We start from the raw sequence: 17,214 nt of genomic DNA on the forward strand, positions 1-17,214 counted from the left end.
TTTGGGTTTCAAGGAGAGGCTTTTGGGCTTTGTATTGTCATTTCAGTGACCGAGCAGGTGGCTCTTGGCTTGTGTTTATTAGGGTTAGGGGTGTGCAATCCTGAACACGCATCCTTGGAAATGAGGGCAAGTTTGCCAGAGTTCTTTGCTACCCTAGTCAAATTATAATTCCCTGCCCATTAAATGCCCTCTGCAGTGAGCTATCCAGAGCAGCGTTTTTAACTGCACAATTATTTTCAATATACTCAACAAAAATACCTCTTTAAATACCTGTTCTTCTTGTTCTCTTATTCTACTTGTTAGACCTGCTAATTCTGCATATTCTGTCATCTTAAGTTGACAGTCTTCCTTACTAGGGACCTATCTCACTTTCCATTCTGGGGCTAACTAGATCCGAGCCACTGTTGTTGCGTACATGAACAGGGTAGCCTTGCCCTAGGATGCACCAACCAGCGCAGCATCTCCCAAGGCAGCTGAGGCAGAGATTAGCGGACAAAGGTAGGAGCGGGATGAGACAAATGGGCAAATGACGGGGTCAGTGGGATGTGGAGGTGCCCCAATTTGCCCTCTTGAAACGTTTGGGAGGGTATGAGAGTGTGGCTGGCTGGCGACTAAGTCGTTAAGAAGATGAAGAGCAACATATAATTTCTGGAGGTGGAGCCACATCACCCTGTTGCAGTGAAACCAACAGGCTGTCTTGGCACTGCCGTTCTGCCTTCCATGTTTATCTGCTCTCATTTGCCACCATTACGCAACTGGATGTTTTATTTTTTAATGGGGTTCTTTTGTAGCCCACCCTGGGATTGCCTGCTATGAAGGGCAGGTTGAAAATATTTTCAGTAAATATGTTAAAAAGAAGGTTGTGGCACCTGAAAGATTAAACAGATATTTCAAGTGCCATGAGCACTTTTTCTTGCTTTTAACAAATTATAGAATAATATACCAGTAGAAGCTCACTCTCACTATAGCGCACAGCTTATGAACATGTAAGAAAGCATTATTGCAGCATGATATTGCAAGAATGCAACTGCAAGAATGGCATCCATCTGCGCTGCATTGCCTGCAAAATTCCCAGAATGCTCAAATGAGTGGGGGAGCAGAGATCGACCGATGGGCTGTTTTTGAACATGATTCATTTTTTTTGCATGCAGCAAGCCTCACAAACCTTCCTGCCCCTCTAAGCAGCAATGGGGTCCCTCTCTGATTTCCTTTCGGAATCTGATTTTGGCTACAAGGCCCAAACATCTGCGCCAGGCGAGGCCCTGCTCCCAAGCGCAGCTGCCATTTCTGCATCAGCGTATTGATGCCCTGTTTGTTAGGGAGGGTAGGGGGATAGCGGACAACCGAGCTTTCTAAGCCCCTGAATGGTTGCCATGGAAACCGGAGGAAAAAAGGTTACCGCGGTCCCCATGGGAACGACTGTCGTCAGACACACACACCCTACCATGGCTGCCAATATCCCACCCCTCTTCCTCCATCATGCAAATAGGGGAGGGGGGAGTCAACGAGAGAGACCAAGATAGAGAGGAGAAAGATTCCCTCATTAAGAGGAGGGTATGGGGTGTGGGAAAGGGGTCCTGGAACACTTGCAATTTCAGACGAGACCAGGCCTTGCAGAGGATGCGCAGTGCTGGGGCAGAAGTGTGACCCTAGATCTCAATGCTTCCTTTGAACCAGGGAATGGCTGCTGAGCAATACAAGATGAATAATAATACATCCAGGCCTGTGCAGAGAATGACAGTATCCTTGAGCTTGCACAGAGTGCCAGAGCTAGCTCCTAAACATCATGGGATGAGGAATGGGGAGCAGGAGGGCAGTCAAATTATTTGGAGGGAGGGCATTTGGCTCTTGGGTCTTTCAAAGCTGCGTAGGAAAGACTGGAATTCTAGCATGTACAACTTATCACGCAGGGCAGTTGTGATTGCCATTATTATTATGTTTTTATTTATTAGTTGCCTCTAGGCAACTTGCGGAATAAAGTGGAGAGTTGAAAACAACAACGTCAAGAATCACAGCAACTGTGAAAACACCAGCGGTATCCTGGACAGAACTGTATCAATACAGGTCATAGCATTTCACATTGAAATACGAGACAATCCTGAATCATACAGGACAGGTGGCAACCCTACGAGGTGCTATGGACTTGAACTCCCACCAACCACACTGGCTGGGGCTGATGGAAGTTGCAGCCTAGAACATCTGGAGGGCACCAAGTTGCCTGAGGCTGACTTAGAAAGATCCTTGGTTTGGTGTGGAAGTTCCGTTTTAGAAAAACGGGTTCAAGCGTTTGTGAAGCGGCAGGGATGGGCTGCCCAGTGCTGTCTGCCTTCCTTAAACAGGCTCCGCGTCCACCCAGTCCATTGGAGAGGAGACCAGGTGCATCCTGCCTTTTGGGTCCTGCTCTACGCCCTCGACTGGCTCATCTGGTCTGTGCGCATTCTCTGGTTGTTGAACCCAGCTCAGGGGACTTGTGATCTGAGCCCGGTGCTGCTTATTATCCCCTGTGAATAAATCGTGTTTCTCAGTTAAACAAACAGGCCCTAAGCCTTTAATTCAGATCCCTGTTTCCCTCCCACTTTACACTGGAGAATCCGCCCACCTTTAGGCTCTCCTTTGGAGGAGACATTTGCACACTCTCCTCCCTGCTTGCCTGACAAAACACACACACACACACACACACACACACACAATTCTTTCCCTCCTGCCTGCTTTTGCTCTTCTAGTCCTCTGACCCAGAAAAGCCCTTGATCCAAGCAGTCTCTGTTGCTCCCAGTTAATTTTCTTTTGTCTAAATGCAACAGGACTCAACAAGGGAAAGGGCTTAGCGGCGTGATGCTCAACAAGGCTCTCGGACACAAAGCTCTAGGAAATATTATATATCACCAGTGGCATCCGCTCCAGACAGAAGCGCAGCCAGGGACAGGGCGGCGATCTCTCTAGGGGCTGCGTTGCATGAAATAATGGGGCTGGGGAGAGAGACAAATTATAACGGAATATTTAGAATGAAATTACAGTGACCAAGCACCTTTCTGCAATGAAAACGTCTGGGGCTTTTGATGGAAGGGGAGAAGGTGACTCAAGGGAAACATGATGGACATTAATAAAGATTATGACTGGCACAGAGAATGGGACCTTGTTTTCCCTCGTGGTTCTAGGCTTTGGGGTCACCCAATGAATTTGATGGGCAGCAGGTTCAAGAAGGAAAAGACTCCCTCACACCACAGGGAATTAACTCAGGAGAACGTTCCCCAACCTGGTGTCCTCCAGATGCTTTGGATTGCAAATCCCATGATGGGAGTTGTAGTCCAAAGCATCCAGAGGGCACTATGAGAACATTGGAAGAGTCTGGCAGCTGGAACAGGCCAAAGGGGGCTCATCTGGCCCAGCATCCTGTTTTCACTGTAGCCAAACCAGATGTTTCTGGGAAGCTGCAAGCAGGACCTGAGTACAGCAGCACTTCTCTCTCAAACTCCTCTTCCCCAGCAGCTGGTATTCAGAGGCCTGTTTCCTCTGATACTGGGGGTCGTGTATGGCCATCACAGCTAGGAGCACTAGCTGGCCTGTGGAGTTCCCTCTTGCATGGGGTGGTCCTGGCCACAAAGCTTAGGTAGGTAGCTTTAAAAGATCAATGGGAGAAGTGGTGGTCCATCGACAGCCAGGCACACTGCCTTAGGCCCCACACTGTGGGTGTCCAGCATATGCATGCCACACCACATCACCCATCACGACATTGGGGCAACGTGACATCATGTTGCATGTGCCGTGGCCATGGCCTGCACCTCCATTGCGGGGCCTCTGTTGAGGCCTGCTGTGGCCGCAGATACACGCCGGAAGCACATATGCAGCCACAATGGGGCTCAATAGAGGCCCCTCAGTGGAGGCACAGGCCCTAGTCCAGTCGCTGCCACAGAACCGGAGCACCAGAGGTAAGACCAGGTGAGTGATGGGCAGCAGTGGCAGGGGCAGAGGCCAGGCACCCACATCAAAAATGTTGTGGGTGTCCACACAACCAGGGCTCCCTGGAGTTGACAGCTGTTAGCTATGCTTGCTAAATGGAGCCCTCCTATTCAGTCGCAGTCTATCTCTTAGGTAGAAGACTGAGAACATCACCACAGCAAGCAACTGAGCTTTGCTCACCTTGGCTTTTTCTCACCCTGCCCACCCAGATCAGGAGGTCTCTCCTTTTCTTCTTCAACTTTCACCAAGAAGGCATGCAAGCTGACTCAGCAGCAGCCCGGTCTGTGGGACGCAGGCTGCTGACTCATTTCCCTTCTTCGCATTGCCCAACCTGCTAAAGGGGAAGGGCAACAGGGTGACGAAAGTTTAACCAGACTGATTTTCCCCGGGAAATATGGGGAAAAACACAACACAGCCCAGGAGAAACGAAACAGCTTTCAAAGCCTTTCTTCTCCCAGTCCATACATTCCCAACCACAATCTAGGCAGCAGCCTTACACCACAGGGGTGGGGAACTCATTTTGGCCCAAGGGCACATTCCCTCCTGAGCAACCTTCCAAGGGCCAGATGCCACTGGTGGGCGGGGCCAGAGACAAAAGCAGGCAGAGCGACATTTACAGTACTTTGCGCAAGAACACCTGGAAGACACCAGGTTGGCAAAGGCTGACTTAATGCAATGGTGCAATGTAACTGCATTGTGCTTTCCTCACCCTGCAACCCCATCACTGACAAACAACGAGGTTGAAAGGCAGGAGATGGGGGGCAGCAGTCAAAAGTTGGCCATTGTGATACAGTATAACAGAGGGAGGGAGGACAAATTGGGTGGACAGTCTGCTTTCCAGCAACTGCACCCACTTAGTATACCATCTAATCTGGTTCCAAGGCAACCCCTGCCATTCCACATACTTTCACAGTGCTGACTGGGGCTGATGGGAGTTGTAGTTTAGAATGCCTGGAGGGCACCAGGTTGCACAAGGCTGCCCTGGAATTCAGTTTCCCTTCCTTCCTCCTTGGTTCCCAGACACACACTCTCCTTTTCTGCTTTTGTTATGAAATGCAGGGCAAATTGCAGGTGATCCCTGAGACTTATCCCCCACCCTGGAGGAGGCCAGATCCGACTCATGGCCTGGGAATCCAACCAAGTGGGGTTGACTCAAAAGTGACTAACGCACCTCTCTTCTCTCCGTCTCAATCAACAACCATTTCCCAGCCAGCATAATCTGAGCCACTGATCCTCTCTCGGGAGATTATAGGGCAGGCGCCATGGCTTCCTTTCACCTCAGGTGTCATCATGGAGGGGTGGGGAGTCTCATTGGCAGCTTGCAAAGAAAGACGGAGGGAGCTTCAGCATGGGTCATGTTTGGGGCAAAAGGGCAGGGCCCACGTGGAGCAAAGCAGGGCCAAGCCAGCTCCTCCCAGAGCTCAACCATCCGAAGGGAGCTGGGCAAGGGCAGGATCTTGTCGCTTGTCTTTCAAGGATTCCTCAGCCCCTGATTGGATGCCGAATCAGCCTGGTCTTTGGATTGGCTGGGAACCCTTTCCTGAAACCCTTGTCCATATATTTGATGCCTGGGTGGGCATAGGAACACAGGAACTCAGTACAGACTACACTGGCAGGCAGCAGCTCTCCAAGATTTCAGGCGGAAAACATTCCCAACCCCCATCTGGAAATTGTGCTACAGATTGAACCTGGGACCTTTGGTATGCTCTGCCCCTGACCCATGGTCCTCCCCGCTTGTCAGAGAGCCACTGGCTATCCACTTCCTCCTCCTCACTCTCAGCATTGCCCTTGTAGAAGTCAGCAGGGAGGAGGAAGGGGGCAAAAGTAGAATTTGGCCTCCCTCCCTTCCAGTCCCAATGTGCATCAGGCACCACTGGGACAACTGAAGATGGGAGGCTGATAAAATAATGGTTTGTCTGCTAGAGAATCTGTGTGAGTTGAACTAAGAGACCTTCTCCTCCCCCCCCGGTGTCAACCGTGCTTGGTCTACTTTAAAGGCAGCCATGACAGAATCTTCCATGTGCATTACATGTACAAAATGTATAGGACATCTCAACGGGGGGCCCTTAAACCAGGGCTGCGGAACCCCTGTGGCCCTCCAAATGCTGTTGGACTCCAGCTCCCATCAGCATGGCCAGTGGTCAAGGAGAATGGGAGTTGTAGTCCAACAACATTCGGAGGGCTGCAGCTGCCAAACCCCTGCTATGAGAACATGGCCCTGGTTCATTCTCAGGCACAGTTCAAAGGTTCAAACCCTACTGTGCACCCCCCAAAAAACCTCTCATTTAAAATAAAACTATACAATTGGGAGGGGCAGGGAGGCTTGGTGGGCACCAAGTGTGTTGTGGTGCCATCCTGGGGATCCCAGGATTAGGCCGTAATAGCAAACTTGTGTATCTTGAGTGTGCTGCTGCCCTTTGAGAAGTCCTGTCCTCAACTCAGAGCATCAGAGTTTTCCCACTGGCGACTTCCTCTGCCCTTTGAAGAAGCTGGCAGCTGACCCCGCTAAGCTGGCTCCCTGGGTTACATTTGCCTCTTTCCCTGAGCTGAGTGGTGGGACGGGGTGGGAACAGTCAGCATGCTGGACTTCCCGATGCCTTTGTCGAATCTTGGATGCCAGGCATTAGCTTGCCCACTCCCACCATCCTCGCCACCAAATCAACCTTTCACATTTCCTCTTTCTTCTCTTCTGAATGCTCAGAAAACCCCACAATCCCGCAAAGCAAGGGGGCTTCCCATCCTCTGCTCCATTTCCTCCTTGGCTGGGAAAACCTTTTTCCACATACGACCCGCTTCACCCTGGGAGTTGACCGAAAGTGACTCCTGGCTGGGCCCACTGTCTTGGCGCTTGCAGGGTGCGAGGGGGGGGGCTGCCCCATCTGAGCGATACTTCAGCTTCCTCTGCGAAGCAAATCCCTTTCAGAGTCGCCATGGCCACCGGCAGCTCCTGTGGGGAACTCTGCCCTTTGCCTCTCCTTAAGAAGTTTCCTCCGAGCAAACGTTTGGGTCGCAGGCAGAGGCTGTGCGATTTCTCAAGAAATCTATTCACCCCTCTCTGTGTGATGCCCACGTATTGGAAGGGCTTTTTGGAACGATTCTCACAGAGGAACCCCTGTGGGAAATGTTCCCTCAAAACTTGGGTTGCCAGACCTCCAGTGCTGACCTGAAGTCTCCAGGTTTGGCTGCCCCACTCCAGGTGGCAAGAGGAGGCCTTGAATCTCCATGTGGGTGAGAGGGCCTTTAACAACATTAAGAAGACTGTGTCTGCAGCTTGCAAGCTTCAGTACGGCAGGAGCCAGCTGCAAATGATTGCATAGACTTTCTGGGGAAGGGATCGCTGCTCTTCTCTGCTCTCCCCTTTCCCAATTAACCCCCATCTCTAAGGTTCAGTGGTGAGAGGAAGAACAGAGGAAGAATCATTAGGGCCTGTCCCTAGGGATCAGGTCTGAGCCCTGAAATCTCAGGGTCTGGGATGCTCCTGACATGGCGAACCTACTCTTCACCCCCACGGGTGAGGATGTGTGGGCACTTTAAGTGGACTTCTACCAATATTTTCATCTTCCTGAGTGCTGGCGTTCCAAACTCAAGACACCTTTTTCTTTTCTTGGCAAAGAGGAATTGCCTTGTTGGAGTAAGTGTGCCTGGCTTGGATCTGGCAAGGATCAGTGTTCTACCAGTGGCCAACCTTGCTCAGCGCTGTCACTGTTGCACTCTGCATGCACTGCTGATGTCCGAATTTGCACATGTTTCCCAAGCTTTAGAGATACAGTGGTACCTCGGGTTAAGAACTTAATTCGTTCTGGAGGTCCGTTCTCAACCTGAAACTGTTCTTAACCTGAAGCACCACTTTAGCTAAAGGGGCCTCCTGCTGCCGACGCACCGCCAGAGCCCAATTTCTATTCTCATCCTGAAGCAAAGTTCTTAACCTGAGGTAATATTTCTGGGTTAGCTGAGTCTGTAACCTGAAGCGCATGTAACCTGAGATACCAACTGTACTAGAGAGCTGTGCTGGCTGGGGCTGATGCAAGGGGGATGGGGAATCTGTGACCCCCTGAAATGTTGTTGGACTACAGCTCCCATCAGCCCCCGCCAGCACAACCAGTGGCTAGGGATGGTGGGAGTTTTTAGTCCAAAACATCTGGGAAGCACCAGGAAGGCTGGTACAACAAATGTGCAGTTGGCACAGTTAAGCCACCAGTTTTCTTTTTCTTTTTACACTGTTCCAAAGGAAAGCAACCTAACCTGGCAGCCAGTAATCTACAACCGCCATCGTCATCAAAGCAATTTTTATCTTTGGGGTGAAAAGTCACAGATAGTTGTAGTGTCGTTGAAAATGTGTTTTTTTTAAATGATGCTGTTATTGTTGTTGCTATTATTTATTGCATTTAAATCCTACCTTTTCCTCCAAGGAGCTCAAGGTGGCATACATGGCTCTTCCACTCCTCATTTAATCCACACGACAACCCTGTGAGGTAGGCTAGTCTGTGAGGTGGTGATTGGCTGAAGGTCACCCAGTGAGCTACATGGCTGAGTGGGGATTAGAACCATAGACTCCCAAGTCCTCTAACCACTGCACCACACTAGCTACTGTATTTAGGTTGAGAGGTGCCATTTTGGCCTTTGCCTCAGGCAGCAAAAATGTCCTGAGGTGGCCCTGATGGAAAGGCTCCACTCCTCTCCAAGCTCCAGACGAAGCTGGACGAAGCTCTTGACAGATTTTAGAAGGTGCTTGATAGTGGTGAGCTGGGAAGAGCATTTGCAGAGTCCTGGTTTGTGTGAGAAATCTTGAAATGTGATTCACACCGCAGTGCAGATTGGCAAAAGAGTGGAGAAGCCTAATGGGTGTAACTGGATAGAACTACGTGTCAGCCATAATCTATAAGTATTATAAGGCGTGCATTAAGTAAAAATAACTAGACCACAGACTAGCAAATGTGTTTTTAGTGCCTTCTGTATAATAACAGTGGATTTCACCCTAAACACAACCAGCCATCGTTTTGACTGCTGCCTCCTTCTCAGCTCTTTAAGAGGACGTTGAACAGATGCCAGGACCAACCCCGGCAGAGTAAAGATCCTTTCAGACAACGGCCTGTGATTCATTCTGCCTGGGTGAGTGAGTATACCATCATACCAGTTTATTTGATCTGCACCTTTATTTTAAATAAACAAACTGACAGTTTTAAAGTTCTTATTATTTACAGGTTTGTGGGGTTTTTTGTTCTAGTGTTCCAGTTCAACAGCAACATTCAAATAATGGCTTCATGTTCTGTTTGGGTTCAGGAAGGTTCAGAAAGTTTCTGGTTTTGCTTGACTCCCTGAAATGTTATATCACGTTAGCCGTTTCCTGCACCCATTCCAAAACCCTCCACCAGTGTGGATAATACTCCTGCAGACGGCTTTATCTGCGCAAAGGTTGTGTGGTTTTTTCTTGTCGTGGAAGCAGTGTGCATCATGCTTTACATGAACAGGCCTGGTAGGTCTCTGCCCCAAGGTCCTTACAATCTAAAATTTGACATCAGAAAAAAAGGAGGGAAACGGTGCCAGACACAGATAAGGGAAGAATATGCTGTTATTTTCAGGTGATGTATCATTGTACTTACTCTGCGCACACACCATACATTTCCCCCAAGAATTCTGGGAATTGAAGTTGGTTAAGTGTGCTAGGTATTGTAGCTCTGTGAAGGGTAAGCTACAGTTTCCAGAATTATGAGAGTGGTGGTTTGTTGCCAAAGAATTCATGGAAAGTTTGCAAAAACTCAATGTGTCCTGGTATTTAGGAGCATACTCCACAAAGGTTTCATTGTTTTATTGACCATTTATTATGTCCGCTTACATATATTCTGGAAATGTATGAATTACAAAAAGGGAAACTTGGTTTAAATTAATGATTTAAACACTGTTTCTATTCCCCCTTGGCGATTTCAATCACCTTGACTTAACAGCGTACCTGCGCTGGGGCAGGCAGGCAGCTTGAGCAGGCTCAGGGTGTTGGGGGTCTCTCACAGCGGTGTTGCTGTGAACTGTTGTGTCACCATGACTCGGCACCCTGTCTGTATGTGCAGGGCCTGTTGTTTCCATGTGCATGTATGCCCGAGTAAGGGAGCAGAATACAGCCGGGTCACCTGGCACGGATGACAATAGTTGAAACAAGATGAAAAGGGAAGATGAAAGCAAATGACTTGGCTGTTTTTCTGCACAATTTGCAGGGCACAACAGGAACCTGCCAAACCTGTTTGGCCACAGGGTGCAGTGGGGCAAAGGGGGCACCCCATGGGCCAGGATGCTTCTTCCACACCTCTTTTCAACGCTCCAAAATAACTAGCATCTCTCTCTCTCTCTCTCTCTCTCTCTCTCTCTCTCTCTCTCTCTCTCTCTCTCTCTCTCCTCACACCAAAGGCAGAAATGAAGAGCCAGGCAGGCATGCTGATCCTAACAATAGTCATATTCAGGCAATTTCACAAAGCTTGAAGAAAACGAAATGCACCTGTGGACAGATATTGGCATCGCAAGGCCGGGGCTGGCTGTATGGAGGCCTCTCAGAAGATGGGAGCAGATTCTGTTTTTGGATCCTGCACCCATTTTTGTACAGAGGAGGTCCTGGGTGCGATACGTTCAGAGTCTCCCTGGCCCCTTTGCCTTCTGATCACCACACATGACAATTGCCACACACACACATACGCGCACGCACACACACACAACCCGCACACAGGCCCAGAGGCTGCCATGAGGTGTCTGTCCCTGGCTGGCCGCAAGCGGTGATTGGCAGTTTGCAGACCCATTGACTGCAGGAATCCTGCCTGCCTCGTATTCATTCTCCGGCTTTGGGTATGTGTGTAGGGAGGGTGGGGGGCGGCCGTCTCATTTGTCAGGCTGGGCACATCTTCCTGTGCAGCAGAGCAGAGAGAAAAATGTCTGAAATGGGCGGCAGGGCGGGGGGGGGCAGGGAGGATGTGGAGAAGTATTGGAAGAGCAGGCAGCTCACAGCATGAGCCGCCGGAGGAGATATTCTCCTCCCCAGACCCAGCGTGTACACACACACCCAGCAGCCTTGTTGATATTCCGGGCAGGAACTGCTCTAGCTGCGGAAACCATGGTTATACGAGGCTGGGGATGTGGCTTCTCTGCATGAGGGGGGGGGCAGAGAGGGTCAGGAGCTCCATTCACAACTCTCCATCTCTCTCTTGCTCTCTTGCACAACACATGCCATTCTGGGCCACACAGAGGGAAGCAGACCATCCTTTGCGCAACACAGCAGGCACCTGTATAACGTGGCACTTTTTCAGGAAGACAGTTGCTCGCTCGCTTGTTTCGGTGCCCCACCAAGGGTGGGCTGCCGAAATGTGCAAATACCCTGATATATTACTGCTGCTGTTACTGGTACTAACAATGCCTTCCAAAAGGTCTGTTGATGTTTGTTCTTAATTTGTTTTATTTTGCTTTGCTTTTAACTCATTACGGTTTGGTGCATGTTTTCCTATTGCTGTGATATATCTTTTAAGATGCAGTGGTATATAAATATATTTACAAACAAACAAACAAGGTTCTGCCAATATTTATCAAATGCTTTCCCCTATAGATCACAAAGAGGTTTGCAGAACGATTACTGAAATAATTCCCCAGTCAGATAATATTTTGTCTGGAACCAACAAACAAAATCACAGGTAAAAACTTAGTGCAACTCACTTAAAATTCCTACCAGCATAGAAAGGACTTTGTCAAGTGCCAGGATGGGGTCTGTCTGATGTCACCTGGGAGGGAGTTCCACAGCATCAGGCCCCCAGTATGGACTGTGCTGCTCCTTCTGGTTACAAGCTGTGTATGTGAGCCAGGATCCCTGGAAGATCCCAGTAGCTGACAGGAAAGGTCTTTCCCAATCCTGACACCTGAGGGCCAAAGAGCACCAGGCACTTCGCTGAGGTTGATGGACATTGTAGTCCAAAACATCTGGAGGGCACGAGGTTGGAGAAGGCTGCCTTGCACCAGCCTGCCTCTTGCTGTTCTCTCCACCCCTTTCGACTGGCTCCTGCACAGATCATCCTCTGAATTCAGCTGAGCCGCTGGCATCCCTTCTGTCCCCTGGCCAGCTTCTTTGGTTCAAACCTAGAAATAAAGCTAAGCTCACAATGCAAGGATGGCCTTCTTACTCAGGGCCTTGGACCTCCTTGGCTCCCAAGGGATGGAGGGGGAAACTGAGACAGGGCAGCTGCTCCAAGGAACTCGAGGCTCGCTCTTTGGCCGGGCACATTCTCCTTCTCTGAGGTTTCGGCCTCTTTCTGGGCTCATGGACGTGGCGTTCCCAGTCCCTGCGGTGTTCAGCTCAAAGGCACATCCCCTATACAGCTAGCTCGAGGTGAGAACACCAGGCATGTGGCTGTCATGCCCCTCAGGACAGGAATCTCACAACATCAAGGACAGGAATGGACAGCTTCTCCTGGAGACGGACGGATCAGAAGAGCCAGCCGCACAAAGGAAAGGCCTCTCCTCAAAGGTCTGTGGCTTGACAGGAGGTAAAATCCCCAAGTTGAAGTGAGCCTTTGAACACTCCCCCCCTGCCACCATGGCCCTGTTTTTTTATAGACTCATAGAATCATAGAGTTGGCAGGGACCGCAAAGGTCATCTAGTTCAGCCTCCTGCAATGCAGGAATCTCAACTAGATCATGCGTGACAGGTGGCCACCCAACTTCTGTTTAAACCAGTGTTCCCCAGCCTTTTCCCAACCATGGCCTGTTCCGACCTTGTTTCGTCCCTGTGGCTGCCCCATGGATGTAGCCCACATTGTAAAACACATCACCCTTGCGTTGGTTTTCCCAGTGCAAGCATTTTCACTCCAACTCCTTCCAGTTTGCCTTCTGCTAGCCCCTAGTCACTGGTTTTTCTCCGCTATGCCCGCCTTATTGTAGTGTGGACACTGCACATTTCCATCTTTGCACTTGTCTTTTTGTTAAGAAACACTCACAAAAAATAGTAAACCCCTGCCACTTCCGCTGGGGTGTTATCTTGTTAAAATGTATATGATTTATATAAATAAATCCTCATTTTAAACAGAAAAGTACAAATTTTTAACATAACTTCATCTGTGCAATGGTTCCATTGCACATGCTCAGTTTATCAGGTAGGAGCGGTTTCCATGGAGACGGGGTTAGAGGTGGAGTTAGAGGCAGAGATATTCCTGATAAATAAAGGGGAGACAGCCATGGAAAAACTGAATTTGCAAAACAGTCCGTACACAAAATGCTCAATTAAGGACAGTGTGAGGCCAACCTGAATTTTCTAAGCAGGTATGGATGCCGTTGCCTTCAAACAACACCCGTCTTGATTCTTTCCCTCTGTGAATTTGGAGATATGGAAATAATCCACTAAATTGAGGAAAACTGGGCTCCAAACCACACCACTGAGGGTCACAAATAATTTGTTTCAATTTTGGGGTGGGTGGGTCAATTCCCTCCAAATCGCACAAAACCAGAAAACGACACAAGCAAACCAGTTTAAAAATATCTACACCAGATATATTGGGACACAATCAGACAAGAGTGTGCTGAGAATTTATCATTGCTTTCACTTCTTTTCCAAGCATGCTAGTCAAGGCATGTCAAGAGCTTGTGTGTTTGATCCCTCAGATTTGTACAAAACCTGAAAACTGCGCAAACTGTACAATTTCCTTTTTGTGAATGGTAAAAAAGTAGATTAAGAGCAAAACAATCCTCAAATGTGGCAAAGCCCTTGACTGCCCCACTTCAGACTGCAAGCAAGAGTTTGATACCTGGATAAGGGAGTCAGTGTGACAGGCAGTTCTGCAAGTTACAGGATCATCTAATGAAATGTTCCCTCACAAAAGAAGATTCCTACACGTGAAGACTAGGATATCAGGGTCCTTTATCACAGACTTCAAGGCTGTTTCAGCGGCGGCCAAGCCATGCCTAGAACTCAGACCCAGCATCCCAGTACGTTTCCGAGCACAATTCAAAGTGCTGGTGTTGACCTTTAAAGCCCTAAACGGCTTCGGCCCAGTATACCTGAAGGAGCGTCTCCACCCCCATCGTTCTGCCCGGACACTGAGGTCCAGCGCCGAAGGCCTTCTGGCGGTTCCCTCATTGCGAGAAGCGAAGCTACAGGGAACCAGGCAGAGGGCCTTTTCGGTGGTGGCGCCCGCCCTGTGGAATGCCCTCCCATCGGATGTCAAGGTGATGGACAACTACCTGACATTCAGAAGACATCTTAAGGCGGCCCTATTCAGGGAAGCTTTTAATGTATGATATTTTAGTGTTTTTTGGTTTCTGTGGAAGCCGCCCAGAGTGGCTGGGGAAACCCAGCCAGATGGGCGGGGTACAAATAATAAATTATTATTATTATTATTATTATTATTATTATTATTATTATTATTATCCCCTGCCAATGCCGGGGCTGAGGCCTAGCATGGATGGAGAAAGCATAAGTGTTATTCCTGAAAATGGACGATGGGATTGAGACCTGGCTGGCATGAACAAAGCCTGGCCACGGTGGTCCTGCCCTTGGAGGCTGCGCTGCGCAAGAGGATTCCCTGTAACCCAGAAGAGGAAATGCAACTTGATCGCTGGATTTCCGAAAAAGGGGTTTCCCCCTTCCTCTTCTGCTTGGGCTCCAGTTTCCTTTTACTGGGTTTTCCCTTCAGTTGCTCAGCTGTTTTACTGAAAACTGCCCCAGTTCCAGCTTTTGCGGTCGGCTCCGGATGGGGGATTGGGGGGGGGCTCCCTTTGGGGAATTCCCCCCTCCCCCAGTTTCATTTTCATTACCAGATAACTTCAGAGGGTTCCAAATTGTGTAAATGCCAAAGGAAGAAGGATCTGCAGCGTCAGGCTCCCTGCAAAGCTGCCTGGAACTGCACTTTTGGTGCTGCTGCCGAGGAAAGGAAGAGTCTTCCACTTTCTTAGCAGTGCACCAATCCAGTCAGGGGCCAAAGGGAAAGCTGAGCAAGTGTTGGGGAAGATGAAAGGAGTCCCAGTGTGAGGAGCTGGAAAGGGCAGCCAAGGAGTTCAAGTGTAACCTTCCCCAACCTGGTGCCCTCCAGATGTTTCAGACTACAACTCCCATCAGCCCCATCCAGCATTGCTGGGTTGTTGTCACAAACATCTGCAGGGCACCAAGTTGGGGAAGGTTGGAGTGGTGGTTGCAGAGCATTGGGATGGCGGGGACCCCAGCAGAGGGCAAATAATTAGGTGTTGAGTGCTCATTATGAGATACAGGGCCAAGCGCAGGCCCAGAGTGCCACCAGACTCAATATTTTGTCCATACTGGAACATTTAGGTTTGTGCAATTAGGATGAGTTAAAACATCCTGTCGACCTGGCAAATACATACACACAAAAGACTTTTTGCAGTTTGGAAAGTGATGGGGAAACATGTGGGATGAACAAATCATAGAACTGTAGAGTTGGAAAGGACCCCAAGGGTCATCTCATCCAACCACCCACAATGCAGGAAACCTGCTAACAGTGGTTCTTCGGGGGCCTCGAACCACCAACCTTCTGTTAACAGCCAGATGCAATGACCCATTGTGCAACATCCATTGATTGGGGAGAAGTGTAAATTCCCCACAGGCAAATCAAGATGAATACTCATTGTCATATAGGTAACTGCCCCAGAAACAAATCAGAATGGATGCTCAATAGAGACTGGGCATTTAAACTTTGGGCAATGCAGATCCAGACAAGCACTCAATAAGCAGGTTGTCTGGAGGAGCCACCACCCAAGACTCCCCTTGCTCCTTTTTATACAGTAACTTATCAAAAAAAAGAGGCCATCTACTGCCTTTTAGCCCGCTAGTCAACATATTTTCTCAGGAGTGCAGTAAACATAGCTTCATGTTTATACTTATCTCTCTGTCCAATAATAATGTGAACAGCAGCGGCACACTTTCATTTGCACATGTATTGTTATTCTAAGCCCAACCCTCTCCACGTTCCATATTAAGATTTCAGCAAGTCGTTGAAATATTTTAAGCCAATTTGAGATGGTGACTCCAGAGAGATGTGGTCGTTGCCTTTTATTCTCCATTTCTAGAACAGTAGTTGTGCAAGGGACTCTCCCCCCCCCACACACCATTTCCCTGGACCTACAGCATGGATGGGGACAACCCATGTCCCTCCAGTCATTTGCTTGACTCCCATCAGCCCCACCTGAATCCAAACAATTCAGGATGACTGCAAGATGGATGCTCATTGTCATCCTGCAAACGAATCAGAATAAATGCTCAATAAAGACTGGGCGTCGTCATCTTCCCATGGAGAGGGCACTGCTGGAGAAGTAAATGGGGCATCTTTGGCTGCCAGCCATCTGCTGGGGTCCCTTTAATCCTGTGGATTAGTGGCTGAATGGCAGGTGCAAGTTTGCTGCAGGTAATCAGAGGGAGGTTATGGACCTCAAAGTGCAGCCAATTACTGCTAATCCTGCACCTGTGCCCAACCTGGGGTAGCTAGGAGCCAGCCAGCCTGCATCTGAGAGTAGGGAGAGACAGGCACCTGGCTGTGGAAGGAGGGGACTGCAGGGAAGGAGGGACCAGGAGACACCCCCTTGCACGTTCTTTGAGCAGTGGGAAAGGTGCTGGGGTGGTCTGGCAAGGTCAGTTTTCTCAGCTGCACAAGCAACCCAAGCAATGCTTTAGGCAGAGCATGGATCTTCTGGGAAATCTCTGGGTGATTTGAAATAGATTGGTAAGAATTTCTGGCAGCAGTGCTAAGAACAAAATCCCCCCTCCACTGCGTGCCAAAGCTGCTGAAATCAAGAAAGCAGAACCAGGAGTGGGCTTTGAACTCCATTCAGTTCTGGGATGATTTCTGGGCTCAGAATTCTTTAATGCTGAGTGTGTTATATGTATTGCACCAAGGATCCAGTTGGTGGATCTTCTAAGTTCTAAGTAAAAAACACAGTAGATCCAACAAGCCTGAAGTGACCTTGGAAAAGGAATCTGGAGCATACTTCTCAAGTCTCATCATGCAGCCGCTTGGGGCAGAAAAGTAGTAATACTTGGCATTATAGCACATTTTGAGTGTTCAAAGCACTTGGCCTACATTATCTCACAACAGCTCTATAAGGTAGTCATTATTATTATTATTTTTATTATTACTACTACAGAATTAATCATCATCATATTGCTGCTGGGAGGCTGAGGTTGAGAAATCAGGGCCTGGCCTAAGGATACCTATTGAGTTCATAGCTGTGAGATTTAAGCCACAAACTTCCTGGTTCAGAGGAATAGAATCTGGGGATGAATGAATCAGCTGT

Source organism: Podarcis bocagei (assembly GCF_964188305.1).
Source record: "Podarcis bocagei genome assembly, chromosome: 7".
NCBI classification, from domain to species: domain Eukaryota; kingdom Metazoa; phylum Chordata; class Lepidosauria; order Squamata; family Lacertidae; genus Podarcis; species Podarcis bocagei.